Below are 13,936 nucleotides of genomic sequence, written 5' to 3'. Positions count from 1 at the left end.
CTTGTGAACTGTTGGTGGAAAGGTAAACTGGTGCAACCACTCTGGAAAACAGTATGATGGTTCATCAAAAAATTAAAAAAAGAAATACCATATGATCTAGTAATTCTACTTCTGGGTATTTACCAGTTGAAAAAGTAAACACTAATTTGAAAAGATATATGCACCCCTATGTTTATTGCAGCATGATTTACAATAACCAAGATATGGAAACAACCTAAGTGTCCATCAATAGATAAATTAATAAAGAAGATACAGTGTATATATATAATAGAATGAAGTCTTGCCATTTGTAACAACACAGATGGACATAGATGGTATTATGCTAAGTAAAATAAGTCCAATAGAGAAAGACAATTATCATATGGTTTCCCTTATATGTGGAATCTAAAAAACAAAACAAATGAACAAACAAAAAACAGAAACAGACTCACAAATTCAGAGAACAAACTGGTGGTTGCCAGAGATGAGGAGGTTGGGGGGACAGGCAAAATCAGTGAGGGGAATTAAGAGGTACAAACTTTCAGTTATAAATTAAATAAGTCACAGGGATGAAAAGTACAGCATGGAGAATATAGTCAATAATATAGCAATAATTTCATATGGTAATGAGGGCAACTACACTTACCATGGTGAGCATTCATAATGTATATAATTGTCAAATCACTATGTTGTACACTTGAAACTAATGTATTATAAACTATATTTCAATTACAAAGAAAAAAAGAACTTGAAAACTTTTCACCATCCATCATTTCTACTCTCTCTTTAATATTTAATCCTTCAATCTCATCTGGTTTTTTTCCTACTTGAAAACCATTTAAAAAAATAAAATAAAATCTTCCTCAATTTCACATGCCTGACTCTCTACCTCCCTATCCTTCTCCTCTTTACAGGCAAACTACTCAGAAAGGTTATTTTGCTCACCTATTCACTCCTTAGTCCATGCCTCCAGCCCCAACATGCTATTAAAAATAGGTCTCTGTGGGGTGCCTGGGTGGCTCAATTGGTTGAGGGCCTGACTCCTGATTTCAGCTCAGGTCGTGATCTCACAGTTTGTGCGATCAGGCCCTGCCTGGGGCTCTGCAGTGGCAGTATGGAGCCTGCTTGGGATTCTCTCCCTCTCTCTCTGCCCCTCCCCAGCTCTCTCTCTCTCTCAAAAAAAAAATAAACATTTAAAATAATACATCTCTGTGATCGTTAATATGGCTCAAGTTAATGGGCACGTGTTGATCTTCATCTTATATTACTCTTAACAGCCCGACATGGCTGCACACTCCCACTGTTGTGAATTCCTCAACACCACCTTCTCCTGGTTTGCCTCCCACCCCATCAGAGCTCTCCCTCTGTCTCCTTTTCAGGCTCAACTTCCTCTACTTTGATGATGACATTCCTTAAAGCTTAGCATAAGGTCTTTTTCTCATCTTACTCACTTCTAAGCCATCTATCTCATCAATGGCCACCCGTGGGTAGATTAGCCAACCTGTGTATCTCTAACTGTAAACCACACTCTGAGCATCAGCCCCTTACACATCTCTCTACATGAGGTCTCCACTCACACGTCTCAAAAGTTTATAATACTCAACTTGTTCAAAATAAAACTCACTATCTTCCCCTCCCCCAGTCTCCCCCTGCACCCACCAGAGTTCCTCATCTCATTGAACGGCAATGACATCCATCATTATCCAAGTCTGCATCTTAGTGGTCATCCTTGGCTCCTCCCTCTTCCTCACTCTGTTCAAATCCAGTCATCACTGCCTCCTATCAACTACCTTATAAATATCTCTCAGGTCCATCCATTTCTTTCCATTTCCACTGTCACCAATCTAGTCCCAACCACTGTAAATCTCTCAGCCAGCCTCACTCAGAAATCTTCCTGCACCCATTCTTCTCTTCATCTGGTCAATTCCCCAAACTACAGCCAAAGTGATTTTCCTAAAACATAAATCCTGCCAGCTTAAAGTATTCTTAACACAATCTCATTGCTTTTAAGATGAGAAAACAACCTTCAACATGGTCCACATGGTCCACATGGTCCTACATGGTCTCTCCCTACTGCCCTTTCTTCGTCTAGCCCTGCCTCACACCAGAGCTCTCAGGACTCCAGTCACACTGGCTTACACTCAATTCCTAATGCCTTCTGCCACTCTCCCACTCCCATGGCAGCCCATCAGCAAACATTGGTGATTCTGCTCTGAAATCATATCTTGAATCCAAACTCCTCCCATCATCCCCATCTTCAGGATACTAACCAAAACCACCATCATCTTTCACCTGGACTACTGCCACAGCCCACTGAATGATCTCTCACTGCCCTTTGTCTTGCTCCATTCGATCCATTTCCAATCACCAACCAGCATGATGATGTACAGCAAAAGTCCAGTCATGTACTTACTTCCTAAAAGCTTTCCAATGGCTCCCCACTGCAATCAGAATAAAACTCAAAGTCCTCAAGGCTGACCCCAAGCCACTGCCTAATGTGGTCCCTGCTTACCTCTCTGTCCCCATCCGTTACCAATGCCCTACTTTTTTTGCTGTATGCTAGACACACGGGCCCTCTTTCTAACCTTCTATGTTCCCATCTCAAGACCTTTCCTTGCTCTTTCTTCTCTTGGAATGTTCTTCCAAGCCTCTGACTGGCTGCTCCTTTTCATGACTTTGCAAAGAGGTATTGCCTGCTCTCTTCCTCTCCTGTGAAAGTCACTCCATTGCTTCACCTGACTTTCCATATAGTACTATGTTCAGAACCTTCCAATGGCTGCTTCCTATCTCAGAGTAAAGTCCCGACCATAGCCAGAAAGACCACACATTATCTGGCCACAATTTCCTCTTTGATCTCATATACCACCTGCTTCCCTGTCACTGTGCTCCATCCATACTAGCTTCCTTGCTGTTTTCCCAATATCTCAAGTGCCTTCCTAACCCAGAGCCTTTGAACATTCTCATCCCCAAATCGACATGAATTAATCTCTCGTGTCCTTTAGGTCTGGCTCAACTAACACTTATGAAAAAAGCTCTTCCTTGAGGATCCTAGTTAATATAAGGCTCCATCCGTACTACCATAACTCTCACCTTTTAACTCCCTTCAAAATACTTACGTTACTTAATATGGTAAATATTAACTTGCTTTCTCAGCAAGAATTTTCTTCACAACTATTTTTATTGTTCTTAGATGAGTTAATAGTTTTTCATTAAATAAATGACTGAACTATCTTAATTTACCTAATTGATTTGTGTGTCTAATATATCTGTATGTCTTTAGGTCTTCTCCACCACCTTCCTTCCCCACACGGCGGCGGGGAGGCCCTTTAAGACACGGCCCTATAGGGAAGACGCGGTAAATTCAATCCCACTTACAAACTGTTTCTAACTTCTGTATTTTCGGATCTCCCCACTTTCTCCCAGGAGGCTCCACTCCCAAAGAATCTCGGACTACGTCCAGTCAGTCCTTTGCTATTACAAATCATGCGGCCAAGAATGGGCGTGGGTATATGCATTCCTTCTTTTCATCACTGTGATACATTCTTAGAAGTGGGATTTCTGGATCAAAGGGGAACTGCCTACGCAAGTTAAATAGCTGTTGCCGAATTCGCCGCCACCGGGTTCGTACCGTTTTGGAGTTCCACCGGCAACGTGTCAGAGCGCCTGTTTCTTCACAGTTTCGCCCGCGCCAACTCAGTGTCCTTAAGCTTTGGGAGGAGGAGAGGGTTGCCATCCGACAGTTGAGACACGGGCTGCGCTGAGCGCGCCCTTCCACGTCCGACCTCCAACCCCGCAACCCCACCCAGAACTCCCGCGGGGACCTGAGTCCTTGCGGACCCGTGCGGGGGAGGGGCGGGCAGGCGCGCACGCGGGGGGCGGGGAGGGGCGGGCAGGCGCGCACGCGCGGGGCCCCCCGCGCTCCGCACACACGCGCCGCGTCCCCAGCGGGTGGGCTGCGCGCGGCGGGCAGATCCGGCCTTGCTCAACAGGATCGAAAGAGGAAGCGCAGAAAGGGCTGAAGTAAACACTCAGGAAGACCGTTGCAAAATAGATGAGGTTCTCGGGTTTTTTGGAGCCATCATCTGGCCCCAGATCCCTTAGTCACTAATACAGCGAGCGACCGAGAAGGCTCAATTCGCTAGGGAACGCTCCGGAGGGAAGGGGACGCGCGTAGGGGCGGGATGAGGGAGGAAGGCCCAAGTTTTCTCAGAATTTAAAAAAACTACAACTTTCGAGGGTGTGGTGTAGCAGTGAGGCACAGACCCGATTAGTTGGAAAAAGCAGTCCCCGAGTTTCAAGAGTCTGCATCCACCCGTACTCCTCCCTGTGTGTCTCGAACCGAGCGCCCTCGTGGCACCTCGATGCAAAGCGGCGCGGCGGGCGCCTCACGTCTGCGCGCTGCGTGGGAAGGGCAGGGCTGACACCACTTCCTCCCCGAGGCGGCGGACCTGAGCCCGGGTGGAGCCCAGTGCGCCGCGTCGCCTGCCCCGCCGCTGCCCCGCCGCCGGCCCGCGCCCCGCGCGCGCGGAGTCCCAGCCGAGCTCCGCCGAGTCCCCACGCAGCCGTCGAGGTAAGCGGCGCCGGCCCCGTCCGGGCGCCCTGAGAGCTGCAGCCGGGACCCTCGGGGCTGCCGCGGGACCCTGTGTGTCCAGCGCGTCTGCTCCCGGGCCCGACCCAGCTCCCCGCCTTGACCGGGAGAACGCGCTCCCCCCGCTTGGCCCTCCAGGGGAGCGCGTCCCCCGGGTCCCCTCCGCCGACTTCAGTACTTGACCCAGCCACGCTGGGGGTTGGGGCGCGGGCTCCTCTTCCCCGCGTTCGCTTTCATCACAATTTGACTGATTTCCTGCCCAGAAAGTTGCTTCAGAGATAGTCGGGGAAACCGTATGAACCCTCACCTGTTCAGCTGTCCAGAGCCCCAACTTGACCCCTCTGGAGGAATTCCTGGGGGCATTTTAGGGCACCTTAGATTAAATGCAAGTCGTGCAAGAATGAGAGTGACGATCGAAGTCTGATGTATTTTAGTGTTATAGTACTTTAAAACTTTTGGACAATTCTTTCGTCGTTTTAAAAACATCTTTACCAGTGATTGTCCTTTTCATTTTACAATAAGGTAGAGGAAAGATTTGGACAGCAGGTGTAAGTTCCATAATTTGGTTTGGGGGGAATGCCCAGAGTGACGTTTTATAGCATGAAGGAAACTAACTGGGATGCCCTTACATCCAGGGGACCTCAGCCCAGGAGTCCCCCAGGAGACTTTGTCCCTTGCACCTCTTACTGTCTTTTCGGGAAGGTATTTCTTTTTCATACCATTGTGGAAAGGTAAATGTGTAGTTTCCTAGTGCCACTCAGAGTAAAACTGTTGAAGAAGAACTTTAAATGTGGACATTAGAAAAAAAAGCAGTATCAGAGGAAAGTAACATAGAGAAAAGGTGAATGACTTGATTACTCCCAAGGATATTATTTCTGGTGGCAAAATGTGGTTTAAATAAAGGCAAGGGTACTTACTACCTACTACTAATTTTAAATTCTGGGCCTCTGAACAGAAATTTCAGAAAGAGAGCTTTTGTCCCTTGGAATGAACCTCCAATGCCAATTTTCCCTCAGGCCTCACTGCAGTAGTCTTACAGTTAAGATTGGCTAGCAAAATTAACAAAAAAAAACTACTGAGAAATCTTCTATAATGTCTTCCGGGTGGTATTTCCTGTCTGTTCAATGTGTTGTGAAAGGTCTAAGAAATTTAATGTCATCTTCAGGCTGTTAATACATAATCATTTCACACCGATACTAATGCTTGTGGGTTTTTTCTGGGTATTTGGGAGATTTGGATTCAAGCTCCAAATCCGCCTTTAACTAGACAAGGTTGGCCTTGATTAAGTTGCCTTAACCTCCCTGGACCTGAGAGGGAAGCGAATTTGTTTGACTAGAGTATGTCTGTCATTATAATAGCAATTGGGGAACAGCTATAAATTCTTTGAATTTGTCCTGCCTAGAATACTAGCAAAGTTAGAATTGCTGATCACACAGAAAAGAATGGAGAAAATCATACTGATAACATATTTTGTTAAAGTCTGAAATATCAACAGTTTTGAGACCCTTTGTTTCTATAGAAGGTCCTCCAAAAATAGTCCATTTTTGCTCTATATGTAAAATGGCAGGTTTCCATTCTGTTGAAAAAAACTGAGGTAGAGAATTGATGTGCTCAAGCTTGCACAGGTCAGTATTAGATTCCAAAATTCTTCAATTATTATTACTCAAGAGATATAACTTTGTGATATGGATTACTTAATGATTTAGTTACTTTAAATCTTAAACACAGTACTTACAAGGTTATATATATAGTGTCCATTAATTTTTTCTTATTTTTATATCCTAGGAATGTATAACAATCATCCACTTTTTTTACCTTTATTCACTCATAGTAAAAAAGTTTTAGATATTTTCATATTATTATTAGAATGAGCTATTTATAAAATTTATTGCCATAAATGTCTGTTTGATATGCCACTCTGAATTTCTTTAAACCATCCTACTTTCAAAAGCATTATTTTCGTTTACTTCTAATCCTCTTCCATCTTATTTTAATTATTTTTATGTCCAAAACCTTTCAGTGAGTCCATAAATCTTCTATAAATTAAGTTGGCATTTCATAGTTCACCAAAATATTTTCAATGCTAAAGACCTCATAGTTTATTTTATAGGCAATAGAATGATCTTAGTAATTCTCACCTGGAAATAGAACAATTCTTATTAACATAATTAATTTTTTAGGATGTAAATGTGTCTAAGTATTTTTTTAAACTTTATTTTATTTTGCGGGGAGAACACAAGTTGGGAAGAAGCAGAGAGAAGGGGACTGAAGCAGGCTGTGTGCTGACAAGCTGACATCAGTGAGCCCCGTATGGAATTCAAACTCCCCAACCATGAGATTATGACCTGAGCTGAAGTCAGACAATCAACCAACTGAGCCACCCAGGCACCCTTAAATATGTCCATATTTTATGTCAGTTCTGTCATCCTCTGTGGCAAGTAGCTTAAAGTTTAAGCAATTATTACAAATTGAAGTACATCATAAATGCCAGGATTTGAGGTGTTAGATTGAGGGTATAGCTCACACTGGTTGTATAGTCATGTTTTTCTGTATTACAGTTATGAGAAACATGATTTGTAGGGGAAACTGCTCTCTGTTTGGAAAAGTTAACAGATTTCTCTTGAGAAGAGAGACAGCAGCACTAAGGAATGGCGTTGAATAAGCCATAATCAATTTAAGGGGCTAAGGTTGTACATGCACAGTAACAAGGCAGGGCCTGTGGACAGCTTCTGGGGACTAGAGAATGTGACCTGCCACCACAGCATCCCCATTGTCTAGCCAAATTCCTGGCACCATAGTTAGGACTCAAAAAGCATTTGCTAAATGTGCAGATATAGCAGTTCCACTTGTGGGTTATGCCATCAGAATGTCACAAGCCCCTGACCCAGGGAGCTCTGTTGGTACCAACCCTGAGGCATGAGCAGGCAGAGATACAGCACCATTCCAAGGGACCACACCTTCTCAGCACATGCTCTGAAGCTGGAATTCGTGATGCAGTTTCCAAACATTTTCTAAAGATTGGTTAAGAAGCTTACGCAGAGGGTAAGAAGCAGAGCTGACCTTTGAACTGAGCTAGTCTCATACGGCACCCCCTAGGAGCTGTACCAGGGACAGGGCTCAAAAGGTGAAAAAACATGGGCCCTTTGCTCAGTGCTCTTCTAGTCTAGAAAGGGGGGACATGAATGGGTACAGTTCTACACATGACCAGAGTCAGGTGCTGTGGAAGCACATATGAGATCCCTGTACCACAGTGGGTACAGGGAGGATGAAATTGAGATAACCAAGGAACTTGCCTTGCAACAGTGGGAAGACAGGATATTATAATCAGTTGTGAAGTTATTATATTTATATATGTTTTTTGAAAAATTAATTCTGCTTTGGCAGCCATCACGTGTTTTCATTTTTATATTTATGCTCATCCCTCTTGGTAGCTCACCAGGTTGATTAAATCAATGAAGCAGTGAGTATATATTTTTTTAAATTTCTACTGGAGATCTTTCTGATTTGGTTTCACATCACAGACTCATTAGTGAGACGGTTGTGGGCAGGGAGAGGGTTTAAATGCTAAGTCACACGGCAATTATGTTTCCACAAACCGGCTAGAAGATTTATGTCCAGGGAGCTATATCCTATCAAACTGGAAGAAAAATAAAGAGCGGTAGTGGAACAAGTAAGCTAGACTAGGTTTATTTTGTCCTTTTTTATTATGAAATGTTTCATGCATACAAAAGATGGTGTATAATGCATATGTTAATTATAACAAATAATAAAGCCAACATCTGGATACCTATCATCCAGTTGAAGAAGTAAAATATTACCAATCCATCTTCTGACGTCCTTTCAATAGCATTCCCCTTTTTTCTCAATAGAATATTCTGTACATCAGTATTCTGAATGTGCTGATTTTTTTTACAAAGCATTTAGAAAGCATGTACATGTATTTGCAAAGATGTCAAACTGGGAATTAGAGTACACTGGCCCTTGGGAGACTGGGATTAGAATCTCCGACTGTAAGCACAGTTATAAATAGAGTCTCCTGTTAAGTGAAGACATCTTATTTTAAATAGTGTAATGGGGCACTTGGGTGGCTCAGTGGGTGAAGTGTCTGACTTTTGGTTTTAGCTCAGTTTATGATATCACGGTTCCTAAGTCTGAGCCCTGCATCGGACTCTTTGCTGACAGTGTGAAGCCTGCTTGGGATTCTCTGTATCCCTCTCTCTCTTCCCCTCTCCTGCTCATGATCTCTGTCTCCCTCAAAATAAATGAACATTAAAAAAAATTAAAAATAAGAAGCAAAGCAGGTTATAAATGATTAAGAGTAAGTACCACAGAAATAGTTAGGGGTATCTTAGTTATTACTGAAGTGACCAAGATTCATCAGGGGATAAGTTTTAAGGGTAATAAATATATTAGGAAGTGTTCAGTTTTTCATATTACTTAGATTTCTACTGAAAATACAATTCAGTCATTTAAAAAAACATTTGCCAAGCGCTATTCTAGATGTTTGAATGTGTTTCTGAGTAGGTGAGGCAAAGATCTCTCCATTGCGGAGTTTGTATTCTAACGGGGAGATACAGACAATAATCAGTAAATATAACAAATAAGTAAGTAAGATAGGTTTAATAAGTGAAAAGTGCCATAAAAAAGTCAAAGTTGAGCAAAGTAAAGTTGTAGTATTTAATAAGGTGGTCAGGCTTGGTCTCACTGTGTAGATACAGCTTGAGCAAAGTTTTGAAGGAGTTAGCTAACAGGCTATCTGAAGGCACTGTGTTCCCAGCAGAGGGAACAGCCAGTGCCAAGGCTGTAAGACAGGGTTCTTCCTGGTATATTCAAGAAACAGGGAAGCTCACATGGCTAGAAGGTGGGTGAGCAGGACGAGAATAACAGGAGATGTGGCTGGAGAGGAGCATGAAGAGGTGGCAGATCATGTAAGGTCTTGTCGGCCATTGTAAGAAGTTTGGCTTTTACTGCGAATGAAATTGAGGGACTGTTGTGGGATTCTGAGGACAGGAGTAGCATGATCTGACTTATATTTAAAAGGCTCACTCTGACTGCTTGAGGATGAAAGCCAGGAGCCCATTAGGAAGCTTTGGGAATCACCATGTTTTTTGAGGGTGAGGTCAGGATTTTTTGACAGCATGGATATGGGGTTAGAGAAAGAGGAGTCAGCAATGATTCCAAAGTCTTGACCTAAACAGGTGGAAGATAGAATTGCCATCAATTGGCATGGGAGGTTGGAGAGCAGATGGTCAGAAGTTCAGTTTTGGATATAAACATAAAGTATCAATTGGTAATAACCATGTGCTTATCACATATAAGGCTGAAGCCATTCAGGCTGAGTAGCTATTTGGGAAGATATTGTTGTTATTCTCAGTATACAGAATTAGAAATGATGGTTTGAGAGTTAAAGAAATGGAACATAGGGGCACCTGGGTGGCTCAGTCGGTTAAGCATCCAACTTTTTATTTCAGCTCAGGTCACGATCTCATGGTTTGTGGGTTCAAGCCTGGCATCGGGTTCCTCACTGATGGTGCAGAGCCTTCTTGGGTTTCTGTCTCCCTCTCTCTCTACCCCTCTCCTGCTTGCTATCTCTCTCTCAAAATAAATAAGTAGACATTAAAAGAATTAAAAAAAAAAAAAAAAAGAAATGGGACATGAAACCAGATCTTTTAGAAAAAGAAAAAAGTTTTAACCATTCTTTCAAAACTTGCTGAAAGGAGAAAAAGAAAAAAACTTGCTGAAAAGGTTGACTAGTAATCTTTATTATACAGATAAAATAAGAATATAGTCAACTAATCAGTAATATTCCACTTCCATGAAATGCTAGACAATGAAAATTATCTTTAATGACTGTAAAAGCAAAAAATAGATACTAAAGACACATTCATAAAGTCATTACTAGTAACCTGGGCATTAGGCAATACAAGGTTTCTATGACTGTGTTTAGCAGCAAATTCTGAGGGAGGAAGGACAAAGGCCTTTTCCACAAAGGAGACTTTTATCTAAACCAGAGGTTAAGATATTTATATTTTCAAAACCCAAGACCAGATTTGGAAGAGAGGGGAGCTTTCTCTTGGCACAGCTGGATTTCAGATGGATGCAAGTGTTCAACCAGGGCCAAAGGTTCACTAGTAGCTGTTGAAGAATGTTAGATGACATGGTTATAGTATTTTGAAAAGTGAAAGTACTTTCTACCTCATTAGGAAGTAGCTACTGGAATGGTGATAACTGACGTTTCATTTGTTCTGGTTATAAGAGCCATCAAAGCAGTGTACTTATGGAATGGTAGTATTTAGTGGAACACCAACCAAGTGGTTGATTACCAGTTAATAGACTATGTTTTTCACCAGGCAAAACTCCAGTCTTCAGTTAAATACATTATTAAGATTTCATCTCAAAAAATAAAAGAATCAGTTAGGGAAGGGGGGAATACCATAAAATCTTTTGCAGGAGATTTACAGTATATTAATGAAATTACTGACTAAGTAAATTTATCTAAGGCTACTCTATTTATAGTACAATATTACAGACTCACTTAGGTCTCCTAATACCATAAAATTCACAACTGACAGGTCAATGAACTAAGTAGATTCAGGATATAGTATGGGTTTGTTTTGTTGTTTTTAAGAGAATGGCTTCCTTCTGATTAAATTCCATAAGTGATATGGCTTACTTAGCAAACCAAGAATATTTCTTAACATGCTTACTAATTCAGTGACATTACTTTTCCCCTGTTGTAAGGAACAAACAGAAACGAAGTTGCTTGGGCCATGAATGTAGTGCTGTAAACACATGGCTCATAAGACCACTACTGAATAGAGAAGCTGAAACCCCAAGGTAGCTCACTACACTGTCAGAGCAGAGATAGCATCCCTCAAGGCTTACAGGGGCTTAGGGCTCTTATGCATATGTTTGAGTTGCGTGAAACTCTGCTCAGCATGCTATAATTATAACTTTTGTTTTCAGTTTCAACACACATCTGCTGAAGGCCAACAATGTGTCCAGTGTGGAGGGTATAAAATAGAATAAGATGTGGCCCCTAACCTCAAGAAGTTTCCAACTGAGTGGGAGAGACAAACCTGTAAATAAACACATCCCAGTGTGTGATATGCAGTGATAGGTACAGAAATAATACGATGAAGAGTGATTATAGGGAAGACATCATGTGGAGGTGACTGTGGGGCCCTTGGAAGGATAAAGGTATTTCCAGGCAGCCCAGGGAAAGAAGGCTACCCCAGGTACCACACATATGAAATAGTTGGGCAGTGCTGCAGCATGAAGTGCAGTGGGAAAGGAAATGGAGCAATTCTGATTTAACACTTGGTGAGTAATATTCAAATTAGGTTCATATGGTACAGTCACCATAATCTATCATCTCTGAGTCAAATGCTTAGGCACTTGTAATAACAGAACTGTAGCACTCCAGACCAACCCTGTCCAACAGAAATATAATACCAACCATGTATATAACTTTAAATTTTCAAGAAACCACATTAGAAACAGTAAAAAGAAACAAGTAACACTAATTTTAGGGATATATTTTATTTCGTATGTATCCTGAATGATCACTTAATTAATTAATATTAATTATGCTAAATTGCATTAAATTTAATTAATGTTAAAATTATTGGTGAAGTCTTCTTTCATTTTTCCATACTAGGTCAGATCAACCATGTTTCACCCTTATACCACATCTCCATTTGGACTAGCCACAATTCATGTGCTCAGTAACCACATGAACTCGTGGTGACCAAATTGGACAGTGCAACTCTAGATAATGGCACAAATATTGTATCTTAACTATGTGTTGACTTCTCAGCTGCATAGAGCATCTTAGATGAATTATGAAGTAAGCTAAAGGGAAAAAGAAGGGAACAGTGTTTTCTATTAGTATGGAGTCTGTCCCTGGAACCTGATTTTAATTCACATTTAAACCTGTACTCAAATACTTTGTTAGTTCTCTAGCAACAAAAACAAACCCAAATTATCATTTCTTACCTTCCTTTTTATTCTTTCTCTTCCCCTCCCACCTTGTTTTTGGATTCTTCCTAATAGTAACAAGGACTGAGAAAGAATGGAAATAAATAAGCGGAGCGGTATGCCGTAAACCCACATCCAGCAAAATGTGAGCTGTTGCCATAGTCAACAGTGGTTGCCATCTCTCTCTCTCTCTCTCAGTCTCTCTCTCTCTCTCTCTCTGTCTCGTTGCTTCCACCTACTATTTCATAAGCATCAACAACAGCTCTCTTTGCAGTGGTTCCAAACTCTAGAAATATACCTTCTTTTGGCTGGCGGGGAGGGACAGGTAGTGATAAGACTTGGAAGATAGAGTCGGTTTGATTCATGGGTATGGTTTAACAAGGCTCAGGGATATTTTTATGCCCTCTCCTATCTTCTTCAGAATGGTTAAGAATTTCTGTCATAGAAACAATTTTTACAGATGTCCTTTCCAGTGGCTTGGTCTTTGGAAACTGCCTGGTCCACAAAAAAACGGTAGTGCAGCCAGTTTCTAGGTACACAGAAATGTAACAAACAAAAGTACCCATCCAGTTGCGAACATGGGATTGTGTTTGTGAATATGTGACTGACATTTGTCTCCACTGCTTGTTTTAAATGGAGAGTAAAGTAATAAAAGTAATGATGATGATGATAATAATAGCTGATATTAGTATCACTAATATCACTGTGCCTGGAACTATATACTAAGCACTTTACAGACACCATCTCATCCCCATGAAACATGGACTGTTCTTATTCATTTTACAGCTGGGGAAACTAAGCCAACAGAGAGGTTAAATAACTTGCCCAAGATTACTCAGCAGCTGAGTATATTTACTGAGTAAATGGTGTGTGTCAACACTTGATGAAAATACAAGGTTCCACATCTGAACTCATAATGTGGTGTGAAAGACAGACACACGATTATATTAGAGCTGGACATACACACAGCGTAACAGAGGAATGAGCAAAGCAGCTGCCGGTTTCCACCTCTTAATAATCACAGCCCTTGTTTTCGGCAGGCAATGTGGCATGCTGATTGTTAACATGAACTTTTGAGTTAGACCCAGGCACAGTCCGGTTCACCCGTCGCTAGCTGCATGAGCACACACAAATTATTTAATTCCTCTAGGCTTGAGCTTTATAACCTATAAAATTAGAATTTTGAATTAAATTTAGAAATGTGAATTAGCATGTCACCACATCAGGGGATTATTTGGGGAATTCAGTGAGACACTCTAGATGTCTGACCTGTAATGATTGTCCCATATTTATAACTCCTACTATTCTTATTTTAAAATAGGTGCTAATACATATTAATGTGAGCTAACATACATTGAGTTCTAAGTGCCAGTCATGGTACTAAGAGAG

The 13,936-nt window shown here is 41.6% G+C and overlaps 1 protein-coding gene across 2 annotated transcripts in view; it reads left to right on the top strand.

Moving 5' to 3' along the window:
- Positions 1 to 4,416: 4,416 nt before the first annotated feature.
- Positions 4,417 to 13,936, top strand: part of APBB1IP (amyloid beta precursor protein binding family B member 1 interacting protein) — a 105,863-nt gene continuing 96,343 nt past the window's right edge. The window contains exon 1 of one of the 2 annotated variants that reach the window (XM_058681669.1): positions 4,417 to 4,549. The gene's annotated coding sequence lies outside the window, so the exon portion shown is untranslated. Of the gene's footprint in view, positions 4,550 to 6,725; positions 7,610 to 13,936 lie in introns of those variants that run through there. The other variant, XM_058681670.1, reaches the window with a different exon arrangement.

Source organism: Neofelis nebulosa, chromosome 8 (assembly GCF_028018385.1).
Source record: "Neofelis nebulosa isolate mNeoNeb1 chromosome 8, mNeoNeb1.pri, whole genome shotgun sequence".
Lineage (NCBI taxonomy): Eukaryota > Metazoa > Chordata > Mammalia > Carnivora > Felidae > Neofelis > Neofelis nebulosa.
This window is presented reverse-complemented; position numbering and strand designations above follow the sequence as displayed.